General features: G+C 45.5%; 1 long non-coding RNA gene across 1 annotated transcript; it reads left to right on the forward strand.

Moving 5' to 3' along the window:
• Positions 1–9,634: 9,634 nt before the first annotated feature.
• On the forward strand, positions 9,635–10,686 carry LOC128336784 (uncharacterized). Its single transcript, XR_008312079.1, has 2 exons — positions 9,635–10,164; positions 10,285–10,686. It is a non-coding gene; the product is annotated as an uncharacterized LOC128336784 (long non-coding RNA).
• The last annotated feature ends 2,657 nt before the right edge of the window (positions 10,687–13,343 follow it).

Here is a 13,343-nt window from a genome sequence, read left to right on the forward strand (position 1 = left end):
TAGGAACATAGGAAGCTGCCATATACTGTGTCAGACCCTTGGTCCATCTAGCCCAGTATTGTCTACACAGACTGGCAGCGGCTTCTCCAAGGTTGCAGGCAGGAATCCCTCTCAGCCCTATCTTGGAGAAGCTGCCGGGGAGGGAACTTGAAACCTTCTGCTCTTCCCAGAGCGGTTCCATCCCCTAAGGCGAATATCTTGCAGTGCTCACACATCGTCTCCCTTTCATATGCAACCAGGGCAGACCTTGCTTAGCTATGGGGACAAGTCATGCTTGCTACCACCAGACCAATTACAGCGCTGCCATTTCCCCTCTTTGGCCAGGAATTGCTAATTGCTGACCTCAGGTGACCCCTGGCCAATGACAACTGTATTAGGGAAAACACATCTTCTTTGCAAAATAAATGCATGCTTTCTCCGATTTGCTGTGCACAACCTGAACCTCCGCTCCCAGATGCAAGGCACAGGACATGTGTTTTGTTGTTGTTGTTGTTGTTTTGCTTGAGAGACATCCATCTAGTTCGGGGGTTCTCTGACCCAGGCTTGGGTCCCCAAATGATGTCAGACTACAACTCTCATCATCCACAGCCACTCTGTGGATGATGGGGGTTGTATCCAACATCATCTGGGGACCGAGGCTTGGGAAATCCTGGTCTAGTTCCCATCCAGTGGGTCCATCTGCGTCTGGGCTGTACCGTCTGATTGATTGATTGATTGATTGATTGATTTGATTTATATACTGCCCTTCCAAAATGGCTCAAAATGGCATCTTCACACAGGTGGGGTCTCCTGACCGAATTCAACCTCAATGCACCCGAAAAGCACAAGCTAAGCTGCCAGAACCCTTTGCCCTGACATTTCCTATCAGCTGCAAAAATAGGGAATAGTTTTCTCATAAGGAAAAAACTGTTCCCTCCTTGAGGACTCCCACAGAAATACTTTTGTGCTGTTTTGGAGTAGCGCATGGAGAAAATTTGCTACAAATTTTCAGCTTCTCTTTATTCATTTTACTTATGGTTCACTCTTTATCCCACCTTTCCTAATGTCTCTCAAGGTAGTTTACAAAAGTTAAAATACAATAAAGTTCCACAAAAGTTACATTTTTAAAACCTTAAAATCAACATTAAAAACCATAAAAACACACACAAAAAACAATTAAGATAAACAGAAACAAGAAAGCTGAGAAACCTGGCAGCCTCTAAGAGGTGAAAGCCGGAGTAAATAAAAAGGACTTGAGTTGTTTTTAAAAACCAGCCACAGATATCAGAGAGTGAACATTAACTGGGAGAGCAGTCCAGAACCTGGGGGCAACAACAGAGAAGGCCCTGTCCCATGTGCACGACAATTTACCCTCTCTCAGCGTCGGCACACGGAGCAAAGGCCTCTCTGATGATCTTGTTGGGCGGGCAGAAACCCTTGGAAGCAGGTGGCCCCTCAGATATCCAGGGCCCAAACCATTAAGGGCTTTGAAGGTAATAACACCTTGAATTGGATCCAGAAACAAATTGGCAACCGGTGCAGCTCTTTCAGAATAGGTATACGATGCTCCGAATGAGCTTTCTTCCTGGGGAAAGAAGCTGCAGTTTGAGCAATCAGGGGTGTGGAGGAGCAGAACTGAACAGATGGCATGGCTCTTGACTGAATCAGGCCATTGGTCTTCTCACACAGTATTCCCTGCTGCTTTCCAGAGGCTCCGCTAGGGATCTTTCTCGCTGACTGCTTCTTTGAACTGGAGAAGGTGGCAGGGATTGAGCCTGGGACCATCCGTATGCAAAAGAGGGGGCTACGCCACAGAGCAAAGGCCGTTCATGTGATGGACGTAGGAGAAACCTAATGTAGGAGAAACGTCCTACCCTAATTCGGGAACTGGGGACGCTCCCGATATTTGATCGTGTGTCAGTTAAAAACTGGGAGGCTGGGAGCTTGATCACGAGCAAAGCCCCAGCAGGGCAGGGCAGGGCAGGGCAGGTACGCCCTACCTAGCTTCCATCCCCAGCTTTGGAACAGGGTAGGAAGAAAAACCATCCTACCCAGCAGGGGCATAGCACAAGATCCCCATCTCCAAATTGTTTTCAACCGACAGACAATTGAGAATCAAGGGGTGCCTACTGCTCCCGAATTTGGGTAGGCAGTTTCTTCCTACCCTGTCAAATGCGTGGACTGCCCGACTGAGTCAGGCCATTGCTTGATCTAGCTCAGTATTGTCAACACCGACTGGCAGCAGCTTCTCCAAGGGTTTCAGGTAGGAGTCTTTCCCAGCAACTGAAGCTGGGACCTTCTACATGCAAAGCAGATGCTCCACCACTGAGCTATAGGCCTTCCCTTGGTTAGCCCCACATCTCTGCTGGTTTGATCTGAAAGATCTGAAATGGGGTTGGGGAATTCAGCCACAGGGTTTTCCCAATTCACGCAGAATACCCCTAGAATCCTGGCACTGGAGGCAGCTGTTTGGGAAGCCTATTCAGTGGCATCAGCCTTCCTCCACAACACAAACCTCCTACATATAAAGGGAAAGAGAAAGAGAGGGGAATCTTCCTCCGCCCCCCCCAACTCGCCCGCCTTGCTTCTCAGTTGCTTCCTTTTTATTGTTGCCAAATGTTTCTCTGCCCCCGGGCCAGACTGTAAATGAGATGTTACATCTGCAGCAAGCTAAGTAAACACTTTATAAATGAATAAATAAGTGAATAAATAAGGAAACTGTAACGCTGGGTGAGCCAATCAGAAGCGTCCCTAGCCACGCAGGAAGCTTCACCGCCTGAACCAGTTCTTGCCCAGGAAGGTGGGCTCCGGTGCCTCGAGCAGAGCATTGGTGGGTCTGCTCAGGAGGGGATTTGTGGGCCGTAGCGGTCAAAGGGATTCGGGAAGGGGCCATTGCTCAGTGATACTAGGCGTTTTGTGTAGGAGTCCATCTGAGAAAGCCCTTTGCCACCGACCTTGGAGTCCCCTCCATGACTGAAGAGAAGAGAGCTGGTCTTGTAATGACAAGCATGAATTGTCCCCTTTGCTAAGCAGGGTCCACCCTGGTTTGCATTTGGATGGGAGACAGCATGTGTGAGCACTGTAAGATAATTCCCCTCAGAGGATGGGGCTGCTCTGGGAAGAGCGTCTCAGATCTTCCGGATAAAACTGTCTGAGATGTGGGGCAAATTAGGGGGGAACCTATTGCTCAGTGGAAGAGCATCTGCTTTGCATGCAGAAGGTCCTAGGTTCAGTTCTTGGCAGCACCTCCAGGTAGGGCTGGGAAAGACTGCCGCCTGAAACCCTTGGAGGAGTTGCTGCCGGTCAGTGTAGACAATTCTGAGCTAGACTGAGCAACGGTCTGATTCAGTCGGGCAGCTCACATGATGAAAGATCGTACAGATGGTCTGTATGCTGATCATACAGATGAGCCCATGTTCAATACCTGCCAGCAACTCCCATTCAAAGAAGCAGTTGAGGAGAAAGACCCCTCTCTGAGCCCCTGGCAAGTAGTCCATCATGTGCCATAATGACTCATCACCACTGGATTCTCCTTCTCCATGAACGTGGTGAATCCCCTTTTAAGCCAGCTAGCTCCATTTGATGAAGTCCATAAGAGAATTAAGCCAGATATTACCAAGTTAATAGAGCCGTGGTCTAGGGCCCCTCTCACTATTTATTATTAGGATAATAATAATAATTAATAATAATAATAATAATAATAATAATAATAATAATAATAATAAATGCTCCAACCCTAGCATAGTGTAGTGGTTAAGAGTGTTGGACCAGGGCAGGGGAGACACAAGTTTGAATCCCCACTTAACCATGAAACTCACTGGGTGATTCTGGGCCAGTCATATATCCCTCAGCCTAACCTACCTCACTGGGTTGTTGTGAGGATAAAAATTAGCATGTACACCACTCTGAGCTCCTCGGAGAAAGAGTGGCATATAAATGGAAAGAAAGAAAGAAAGAAAGAAAGAAAGAAAGAAAGAAAGAAAGAAAGAAAGCCCCAGCTGGGTAGGATGATTTTGCTGCCTACCTCATTCCAAAGTTGGGGACAGAATCCAGATAGGAAGTGCTACTCATACAACAACAATATATATACCGCTTTTCAACAAAGGTTCCCAAAGCAGTTTACATAGAAAAATAAAAATAAATAAAGATGGCTCCCTGTCCCCAAAGGGCTCACCATCTAAAAAAGAAACAGAAGAGAGATCCCAGCAACAGCCACTGGAAGGATGCTGTGCTGGGGATGGATAGGGCCAGTTGCTCTCCCCCTGTTCAAAAATCACCATATTAAAAAGGTGCCTCCTTGCCCAATTAGCAGGGCACAACCTAACTCATAGGAACCTAGGAAGCTGCCATATACTGAGTCAGACCCTTGGTCCATCCACCTCAGTATTGTCTACACAGACTGGCAGCAGCTTTTTCAGGAATGCAGGAGGCAGGAGTCTTTCGCAGCCCTATCTTGGCGATGCCACCAGGGAGAGAACTTGTAACCTTCTGCATGCAAGTATGCAGGTGCTCTTCCCAGAGCGGCCCCATCCCCTAAGGGGAGTATCTTCCAGTGCTCATACATTGTCTCCCATTCAAATGCATGCTAGGGCACACCCTGCTTAGCAAAGAGGACAATTCATGCTTGTGACCACAAGACCAGTTCTCCTCCCCAAGTTTTGCAGATGGAAAATTCTATGTACTAGAACCAGAATTTTATGTATTCAAGCTGGTTTTCAGAAAGCTGTTTGCATGCCCTGAACTCGAGTGGGTTGGGTGCGCTACAAATGTTAATTAATCAATCAATTGTTTAAAAACAAAATTCAATTTTTATTCAATTACTCAGCTCCAGAAATATATTGACTGGGCCTCCAAAACAACCCTACAGCAGAGGGTAAAGGAGATTGATTGCTGTGTTCTGTTTAGCGTTCCAAAAAGATTTAAAATCTGTCCATTCTTTTTCAAACTTGGTCGTGTTACAAATCCCTTGATTAACTGAACAGAACATGCTCACTTGATCAATACACCCAGATTCCGTCATTTGATATACCACTTTCCGGAACTTTGGGATTTTCTCTGCTCTCCCAGACCCTAGTTTTGTCTTTCAGACTGATTCAGGCATTTGAAATCACATGAAATGATAAGATTTATCTAACATAGGGCCATAGGAAACTGCCATTTACTGAATCAGACCATTGGTCCATCTGTCTTAGTGTCGTTTACCCAGACTGGCAGCGGCTTCTCCAAGGTTACAGGCAGGAGTCTCTCCCAGCCCTCTCTGGATGGCACAAGCTCTGTGATGAAGAATAGGAACATAGGAAGCTGCCATCTACTGAGTCAGACCCTTGGTCCATCTAGCTCAGTATTGTCTACCCAGACTGGCAGAGGCTTCTCCAAGGTTGCAGGCAGGAGTCTCTCCCAGCCCTATCTTGGAGATACTGCCAGGGAGGGGACTTGGGACCTTATGCATGCAAGATTATCTTCCCAGAGCAGCCCCATCCCATAAGGAGACTATCTTACTGTGCTCACACATGTAGTCTCCCATTCAAATGCAAACCAGGGCATGCCCTGCTTCACAAAGGGAACTCATTACACTTGCTTCCACAAGACCAGCTCTCCTGTAGATCATTCTGATGGGCCGCTCCACATGGATGGCCCTGTGGAAACAAATTGCCCCTGCCGATTTGATGACCCAGTGGGAGAGAGTTCCCAGTCTGTTATGGGGGCAAAACACTTCAGAGATGAAAAGAGGCTGCCGTTGATTTAGAAACAACCCAGCCTGAGACCATTTCTTTTTGGAAATGATTGCTGCGGCAAGCCATTCATCTTCAAGAGAGAGAGTGCAGCTTACAAAACTAGCTGTTTATTGGGGATGGAGCTGCAGTGAGCAAAGAAGATTGTGGATTTGGGGGTGCAGAGTTTGCAGCCCTTTGGGGAGCAGGGGGCAGGATTCCACCCTACATTCTTACCCCTCTGTGCAGGCCTTCAGGGGTGCAATACAGGAGGAGAGAAAGAAGAATTGGGAATGCTGTAATCTGGCACTGTTTATGCGCCCCCCCCCCAAGGACTGGTGACCTGGGCGACTAGGATTGACTTGAGGACTGGCTGGCCCTAGTCTGCTCTATCCAGTATCCCCTAGACCAGGGATTCTCAACATTGGGTCCCCAGATGTTATTGGACTTCAACTCCCATAATCCCCAACCATAGGCCCCTGGGGGTGGGGATTATGGGAGCTGAAGTCCAATAACATCTGGGGGCCCAACGCTGAGAATCCCTGCCCTAGAACGTTGTAGAAGAATCATATTTTTCAACAGTGAACCCTAAGAGATGGGAGAAAGAGGGAGCTTGAATTTGGTGGAATTAGTCATAGGTAGTTCAAAACACAGAAAGTAAGCCACTACTCCCTCCCAAATGGCACCTCTAGGTGTGTGTTTTTTCTTTTAAAGGGGCCTTTTTCTTTTCTTTTTAAGATTTCTGAATGTGTGTGTGTATATATATTTGACTAAAGGACAGGCCGATGGGTGGCTGAACCACGAATAAATAAATAAGCAGAATCCCCATATCTAGTGGGTAAACTTTGAAAATGTTGCAAAGCCACAAGGGCAGATGAGAAACCCTCTGGTTGCGTAACCGATATCAATTATGAAAACAAGCTTTTGAGTCTGCTCTAAATGATAGGGGGAATTGGCCGGAGAGGGAGTGAGAGGAGGAAAGGCATGTTATTATTTACGCCAGATTAAGAAAACTATCCAATTTGCTGCCCATCTCCTTCCGCAGGGAGCTGGCAGAATTTTATTATTGTCCTCCTGATTTTCATATTCTCTAAATGAATTACCATCGAGCTAGGTAGTTAGTCAATAGTTTAATGCAATTAATTAACTCTCAATCGTTTTATCTTTCTTTGGTGACCCCACCCTACCCCCTCTTTTCCTGGATAGCTTGTTTCCAAAAACAAAAAAATAAGACCCAACACAGGTTTGTGTTTGCAGTAAATAAAACTGAGCAAATGATTTGAAAACCAATTCACTGTAATATTATATTATTGACTCTTCGGAGTCTACCAGGTTGGGTGTATATTTTTTCCTCTTCTTTTCTCTTCTCTCTCTCTCTTTCCTCCTCAACTGTTCCGTGAATTGTACAACATAACTAGAACTGAAGCAGTACATTTCTTCAAACAATGCGTTCCTCGATTCCATTTGTAATGGAATTGGAGGGAGAAAATGTAATTGTGTGTTAAACATGAAGCAGCCATACATGAAGATAAGGGAGGCTGAGTGACTGGCTATAAAAATGCAGCGAATGAGATATTGGAGGTCTATTTGGGAGTTAAATGGTTCTTTCTTCCTTTCTTGCTTTCTTTTTCTTTCTTTTTTTTTCTCTCTCTCCCTCTAGATGGTATGCAATATTCTATATATGTATGTGTGAAACGGGGAAATTATTTACTTTTCTTACGCTCCCTGTCTTATGAAGTTTGCATGCAATGAGTGAGGAAGACCCTATTGTAATAGCTTGAAATTGCTGCCAGATTTTGTGTGAGGTCCCTCTCGCTTTTGTTGGAGGAAGTTGGGAGAAGGGAGGAATTTCTGATATTGCTCAAGGATTGTTTGTGTGTGTGTGCGCACATGCACGCATACGTGCATGTGTGGTGTGAGCATGTCTGTGCATGTGCGTGTGTAGGAAGCTGACATTCACAGGCCTTTGGGTCGGAAACTAGTTGGAGAAGGGGTGACCTTCAAAACAAGGAATTCCTTTCGGTCTTTAGAGAGGGAAGATGGAGTTCTTGCTCCCCATGTGATAGTTTCTGGCAATGCATTGATAAAGTCTATTGGTTACAAGGGAAGAGAGACCTGTGCAGGTGTGAATAGCTGTTCAGCTGGGTGTGTTTATGGGTGTTAGTGCATTTGGAAAATGGAAAATGGATTTGCGGGTGTTTGTGCATTTGAAATTGAAAACACTAACATGCTCTGTCTAATAAAGGTCGTTTCCCATTTCTTCTCCTTCTCCTTATGGGACAGCCCATGAGTGTCCACCAAAGGGGGCAAGTGTCCACCAAAGAAAGTAAAGTATGTGCACGACAAACAGGTGTTGTTGTTTTTAAGGTGTGTATCATACAGGTACACTTCCTAGAAATCTAGATTTGGCCACAGCTCCCTTTTAAGCACCCATGAGGTGCTGGCAATGTGAGGCATGGTCAAATGAGACATAGCAAGAAATGTGGCATTGCATTTCTGTCTTTTGATCTTTTTTTTTTAAAGATAGACCAACACCCACCTCCTCTCTCAATGCATCCTTGCCAGCTATGCCACCCTCAGCCATCCAAAGGGCTCCGGCTCCCTCAAAGGACTCGGCCCATTCGCCCTTGCTGCCCTGTTTGCCTTGAACTCCCTCTCAGAACCCCTGCCTGATGCCATCTCTCTTCCTTCTCTCTTCCATGAAGCCTCTTGTCCTCACAGCTGTCTGTGCAACTACTGAACCCAAGTGATGAAGAGAAGGAAACCTCCCATCTTCCTCTCTGCCCTTGTCTTCTATATCCAATTCTAGACTGTAAACTCCTCAGAACAGGGACCTCCTTTTATCTCAGGTCCTCCTCAGTCTATAAGGTTGTATTCACTTTGATGATACACCAGCATAGTGTAGTGGTTAGAGTGTTGGACTAGGACCGGGAAGACCCGAGTTCAAATTCCCATTCAACCATGAAACTCACTGGGTGACTCTGGGCCAGTCGTGTATCTCTCAGCCTAACCTACTTCTCAGGGTTGTTGTGAGGATGAAAATGAGCATGTACTCTGAGCTCCTCGGAAGAAGAGCAGGATATAAATGTAAACAATAAATAAATAAAAATGATGCTGTATAAAAACAAAGTAATATCCTGTAATATCATGTGATGCAAATTAATTAATTCTAAGTATCCATATTATATCTATGAATAATATATAGTATACTGTATTTACCCAAATAGGAGATGATTCTGAATTTAAGATGACCCCCTTAAAAATTGAGGTTAAATACAAGTTATACCTGTATGTACCCAAAAAGAACAGCATTCTGCATTTAAGACAAAACACGCACCCACCCACCCCAATTTCTAACACCAAAGAACTTAAGGGGAAAAACCTAGTCTTGGATTCAAGTAAAGACAGTAACTCCCAAACACATTTCTTAGTGAAATCAATGGAACCTTTTACTTTCCAGGAAATGGGTTTAAGGATTTAGGCTTTAAATTATCATAAATTAACAGAGGTCAGAGTACTGAGCATTATATCCACTTCATGAACAGACTTTTGTGCGCTCTTGCATGTGTTCCACATGTGTACATTTGTCATACAAGCCCCCCCCTCCCCCAGATGTGTACTCTGGGTTTAATATCCACAAACCTAAAATGCTGAGAATTCAACCACTCTGTAGAAATGTTCTTTTAAGAAAATATTTTTAAAAGGTGTGGGGTTTTTTAAAGTGAAATTTAATCTTGGTTTATATCCAAGAGGGGACCCCCCACCCACCTCTCTCTCTCCTCCCCCTCATGGAAACCTGAAATGGTACCCTGCTCCTTCCTCCCCATTTTCTCTTTTGACTTCCACCCCAAATGATCCCAGCTGTCCAGAAACTTCAGTGAAATGCAATGCAGCTGGAGCAGGAGAAATCTCCAAAATCTGAGGCTTGCCAGAGAAGTCAGGAATTGGGGTGTCAGAAGTAGTAAGGAATTTTCTCATCCCTAGAAAATACAAAAAGGACCCTCTCAAAATTAACCAGGACCTGGGCTTAACTGGGTACCATCCAAAGGAGCCCCTTTGAAATCTTCTCCAGTCATGAAGTCCAAACCGTTATGTATAAAGTTTGACTGCGTGGGAGGGGGAGGTTCAGCCATCTCATGGGCTGTTCCTCCAAGCTGTCTGCCGTGCGGAGAAGAAAATCAGCGAGAGGATCTTTAGAATTCAGCGAAAATTGAATTCCAGGAATAGCTCGGAGGTGCCGGTTGCTTTCTTTTACGCTCGTTCTTTCTCTAAACATGTGATCTGCCTTGTTTTCTGGTTCCGTGAAATCGGCGACCGGGACGGAGAGAAGCATACAAAGAGGAGACAACAACGAGGTGTTGTTTTCCGGAGCCAGCCAGGTGAAGCGCAAAGGGCAAGTGCTCTCCAATGCGTAATTACGCACGGCTTGGAGAGCTTTTCCATTGCCCGGACCGGAGGGCGCGCGCGCGAAAAGGTGAGAGATTCCGAGCCGGGAGCCTCACCCCATTCTCCAGCCAGCCACATCTGGGAACCTCATTACGAGTCGCCTGTGCAGTTCAGGAAGTTTTTACACTTCACGTTTCATTAATCGCAGGTCCTCCCGGATTCCTTGGGAAAGAGAGAGAGAGGCAGCGGGGAGGAGCAAAGAGAGGCGCTTGGCGTGGATTTGGGGGAGCGCGTGATTTGCAGCTGTTGTTGGGCTTTCAAAGCAAAATAAAACGGCCGGTCTGCAGGGGCGCTTCAAGCTGGTCCGGAGAAGCTGAACTCGCTGCCCTCTTCCCCTGCCCAGAAAGATGGATTCCAGTGGAAGGTGCCGGGCTGAGCTATAAATCAAGGGCGCCGATTTCATTCTACTCCCTGAATTGCTGGGAGGCGGCTACAAAATCTCTCTTTCTACACTCGCTCTTCATCTGCATACATTTCGTATGCATCTGTAGACTCTGCTACTGTTTATTTGCTGTAGTGTTGTTAATAATTATTATTTATTTCAACCTTTCATCAACTGATTTATTTGAAAGCATGAAATACACTCGGTAGGTATCCTGATTAACCCGGCAGCAGATTTTTTTAAAACACAAAAAAGCCCCTTTATTTTTAATACATATTTACATTTTTTTAAAAAACAAAGAACTGCAGATTGCAAGCTTCATCTTGGAAGAGGTGTCATATCCTGTGCTGGAGGCCATGCTGCTTATGATAAATATTCTATTTCTGAGTATCATTCTAAGCCACTCTTCTTTTATGATTTGTCAAACTTCATTTCAGCCATGAAAATACTAAGTGGCCTTAGGGAAGAAACTCGCATCCTCCGACCCACCTTTATGGGTTGTTGTTAGGGTTATTGAGACTGTCTGTATGAAGTGCTTCAGGAACAAAGGAAGCTGACTCTCTGCTGAGTCAGACCATTGGTCTATCCAGCTCAGTGCTGTCTACACTGACTGGCAGCAGCTCTCCAGACTAGCAGGCATCTTTCCTGGCCCTATCCAGAAATGCCAGGGATCTTCTGCATGCAAAGTCTCTGCTCATTGAACACCTACTTATGCTATTAGTTGCGTCTTTTTAGAAATAGCAGGGACAGGAAGCAATAGCCTTGCCTTCCCCCATCGCAGGAAGGCTGAGGTAGGATTTGAACCCAACTCTGCCCTGCATCAGGTGGCATAGCACTTCACCTGACCACTAGTGTAGCTTATTGGCTAAGGCTGCAATCTATGCACGTTCAGCAAGGAGCAACCCCCACCGGAGGAACTTTCTTCTGTGTATTTACTGCAAGAGACCAAATCAGGACATTTCCAAGTTTGGCCTCAGTTAGATGGCCTTAAGTGAACCAGTCGTTCCCTTGACCTCAGCTCCCATTTGCAAGTTGAGGAGAATCATGTTGCTCGACTTTACTAGGTTGTTGTGTGGATTCTGATAGTGCATGTGAAGTGATTTGAGCATTGTTGTTATTTTTAAGACTTTTGAGTGGGAGCCTATTACAGTGATATCCTCATGGTTACCAGTCAGTTTCCAAGCACAATTCAAAGTGCAAGTGCCTACCTTTAAAGTTCTACACAGCTTTGGACCTGGGTACCTGAAGGAGGTACCTTCTACTACTAATACTTATAGACTGCTTTTCAACAAAAGTTCTCAAAGCAGTTTACACAGAGAAGAGGGAGAGAAAGATCCCTGTCCCCAAAGGGCGCACAGTCTTAAAAAGGAAATATAAGATAGACACCAGCAACAGCCACTGGAGGGATGCTGTGCTGGGGTTGGATAGGGCCAGTTGCTCTCCCCCTGCTCAATAAAGAGAATCACCACTTCTCAAAGGTGCTTCTTTGCTCAGTTAGCAGGGAGAAAACCTTCACATTAGCCTTTCTGGGTGTTAAGAACATTATAGGAGGCCTCCCTCCAGGTACCCCTTCCATTGGAGATGAGGCAGGTGTCAACTGGGGGAAACAGGCCCTTATTAGTTGTGGTGCTCTGTTGATGGAATTTGCTCCCCAGGGAAGTCCACCAGGTGCTTCCTCCTCCGCAGCCTTTTCAGCACCAGGCAAAGACCTTTTTATTTCTCCAGGAGCATTTTCAGACCACAGGCTTCACCGTGAGTTTACTGCAAGGCTTTACTGTGAGTTCAGAGTTGCCCCGAAAAATCAACACAAGAAGTGGGGTTTGTTTGTTTTTTACCCTAGATATAAATTGGGCTGCACTCTAACATGCCACGAAAACCCTGAATTGTGTGCGAAGTGCTCCCCAAAAGCTCGCAAGGACTTCGGGGTAAATCTGGCCAATATGTGAACGCACACCCTCCATTCTGGAGGAGATGTGAGCTTAAAAAGTTCCAAGCTTTTAACTCTTCATCCTGTCAGTTTGCTGCTCTCCGTTTTAACTTTACTGTTTCTTTTTTCTTCTTCTCATGTTTGTTTTATTTTTATTGTATTTATTTAACAAACTTTATGTAAGTTTGTCCTTACATCACCGAAATTAAATAAGGCAGCAGTTCTCAAACGTGGGACCCCAGATGTTGTTGGACTACAATTCCCATCAACCCCTGCCACTGTGGCAGGGGATGATGGGAGTTGTAGTCCAACAACATCTGGGGACCTACATTTGAGGACCCTGGAAATAAGCCCCTCCCACCACCACTGTAGCAACAAATCTCACTTCTTTGGCTGTCTTAAAACAAACCCTAGCATTGCTACCATCTCGGGCAGTGTTGAATTCGCAAGCAAATTGTGCACCCTGTAAAGAAGAACTTCATTCATTTTTCTCAATCCCGTCCATCAGGTCTGTGGGCTGATGATGTCCCCAAGTTCTAGCATTAGGAGACGAGGTAAAATGAGAGATTAATCCATGGGAAAGGCAGGTGATTAATCGAGGATAAGTTCTTTAATTGCTTGACTACCCTATTAGGAATAAACCGCTTATACTAGGCACTATCAAAATGAAGCCATCTTTTTCTTTCCTTGTCTCTACTGCCTGCCTCTGACTGACGGCTGCTCTCTAAGATCTCCGGCCCAAGGACAGAGTTAGATTACAAGCAGGCAGACTAGACATATATCTAGGACATCGTCTTTTTAGGGTCCTAAAATTCCCAGAAGAAAAAACTCTGGCCCAAGCTCCAACAAGTCCAGTATCTTGCTTGTCCCAGTAGCCAACCAGATCGTGCCATCACAA

This window comes from Hemicordylus capensis, chromosome 13 (genome assembly GCF_027244095.1).
Source record: "Hemicordylus capensis ecotype Gifberg chromosome 13, rHemCap1.1.pri, whole genome shotgun sequence".
In the NCBI taxonomy this organism is placed as follows: domain Eukaryota; kingdom Metazoa; phylum Chordata; class Lepidosauria; order Squamata; family Cordylidae; genus Hemicordylus; species Hemicordylus capensis.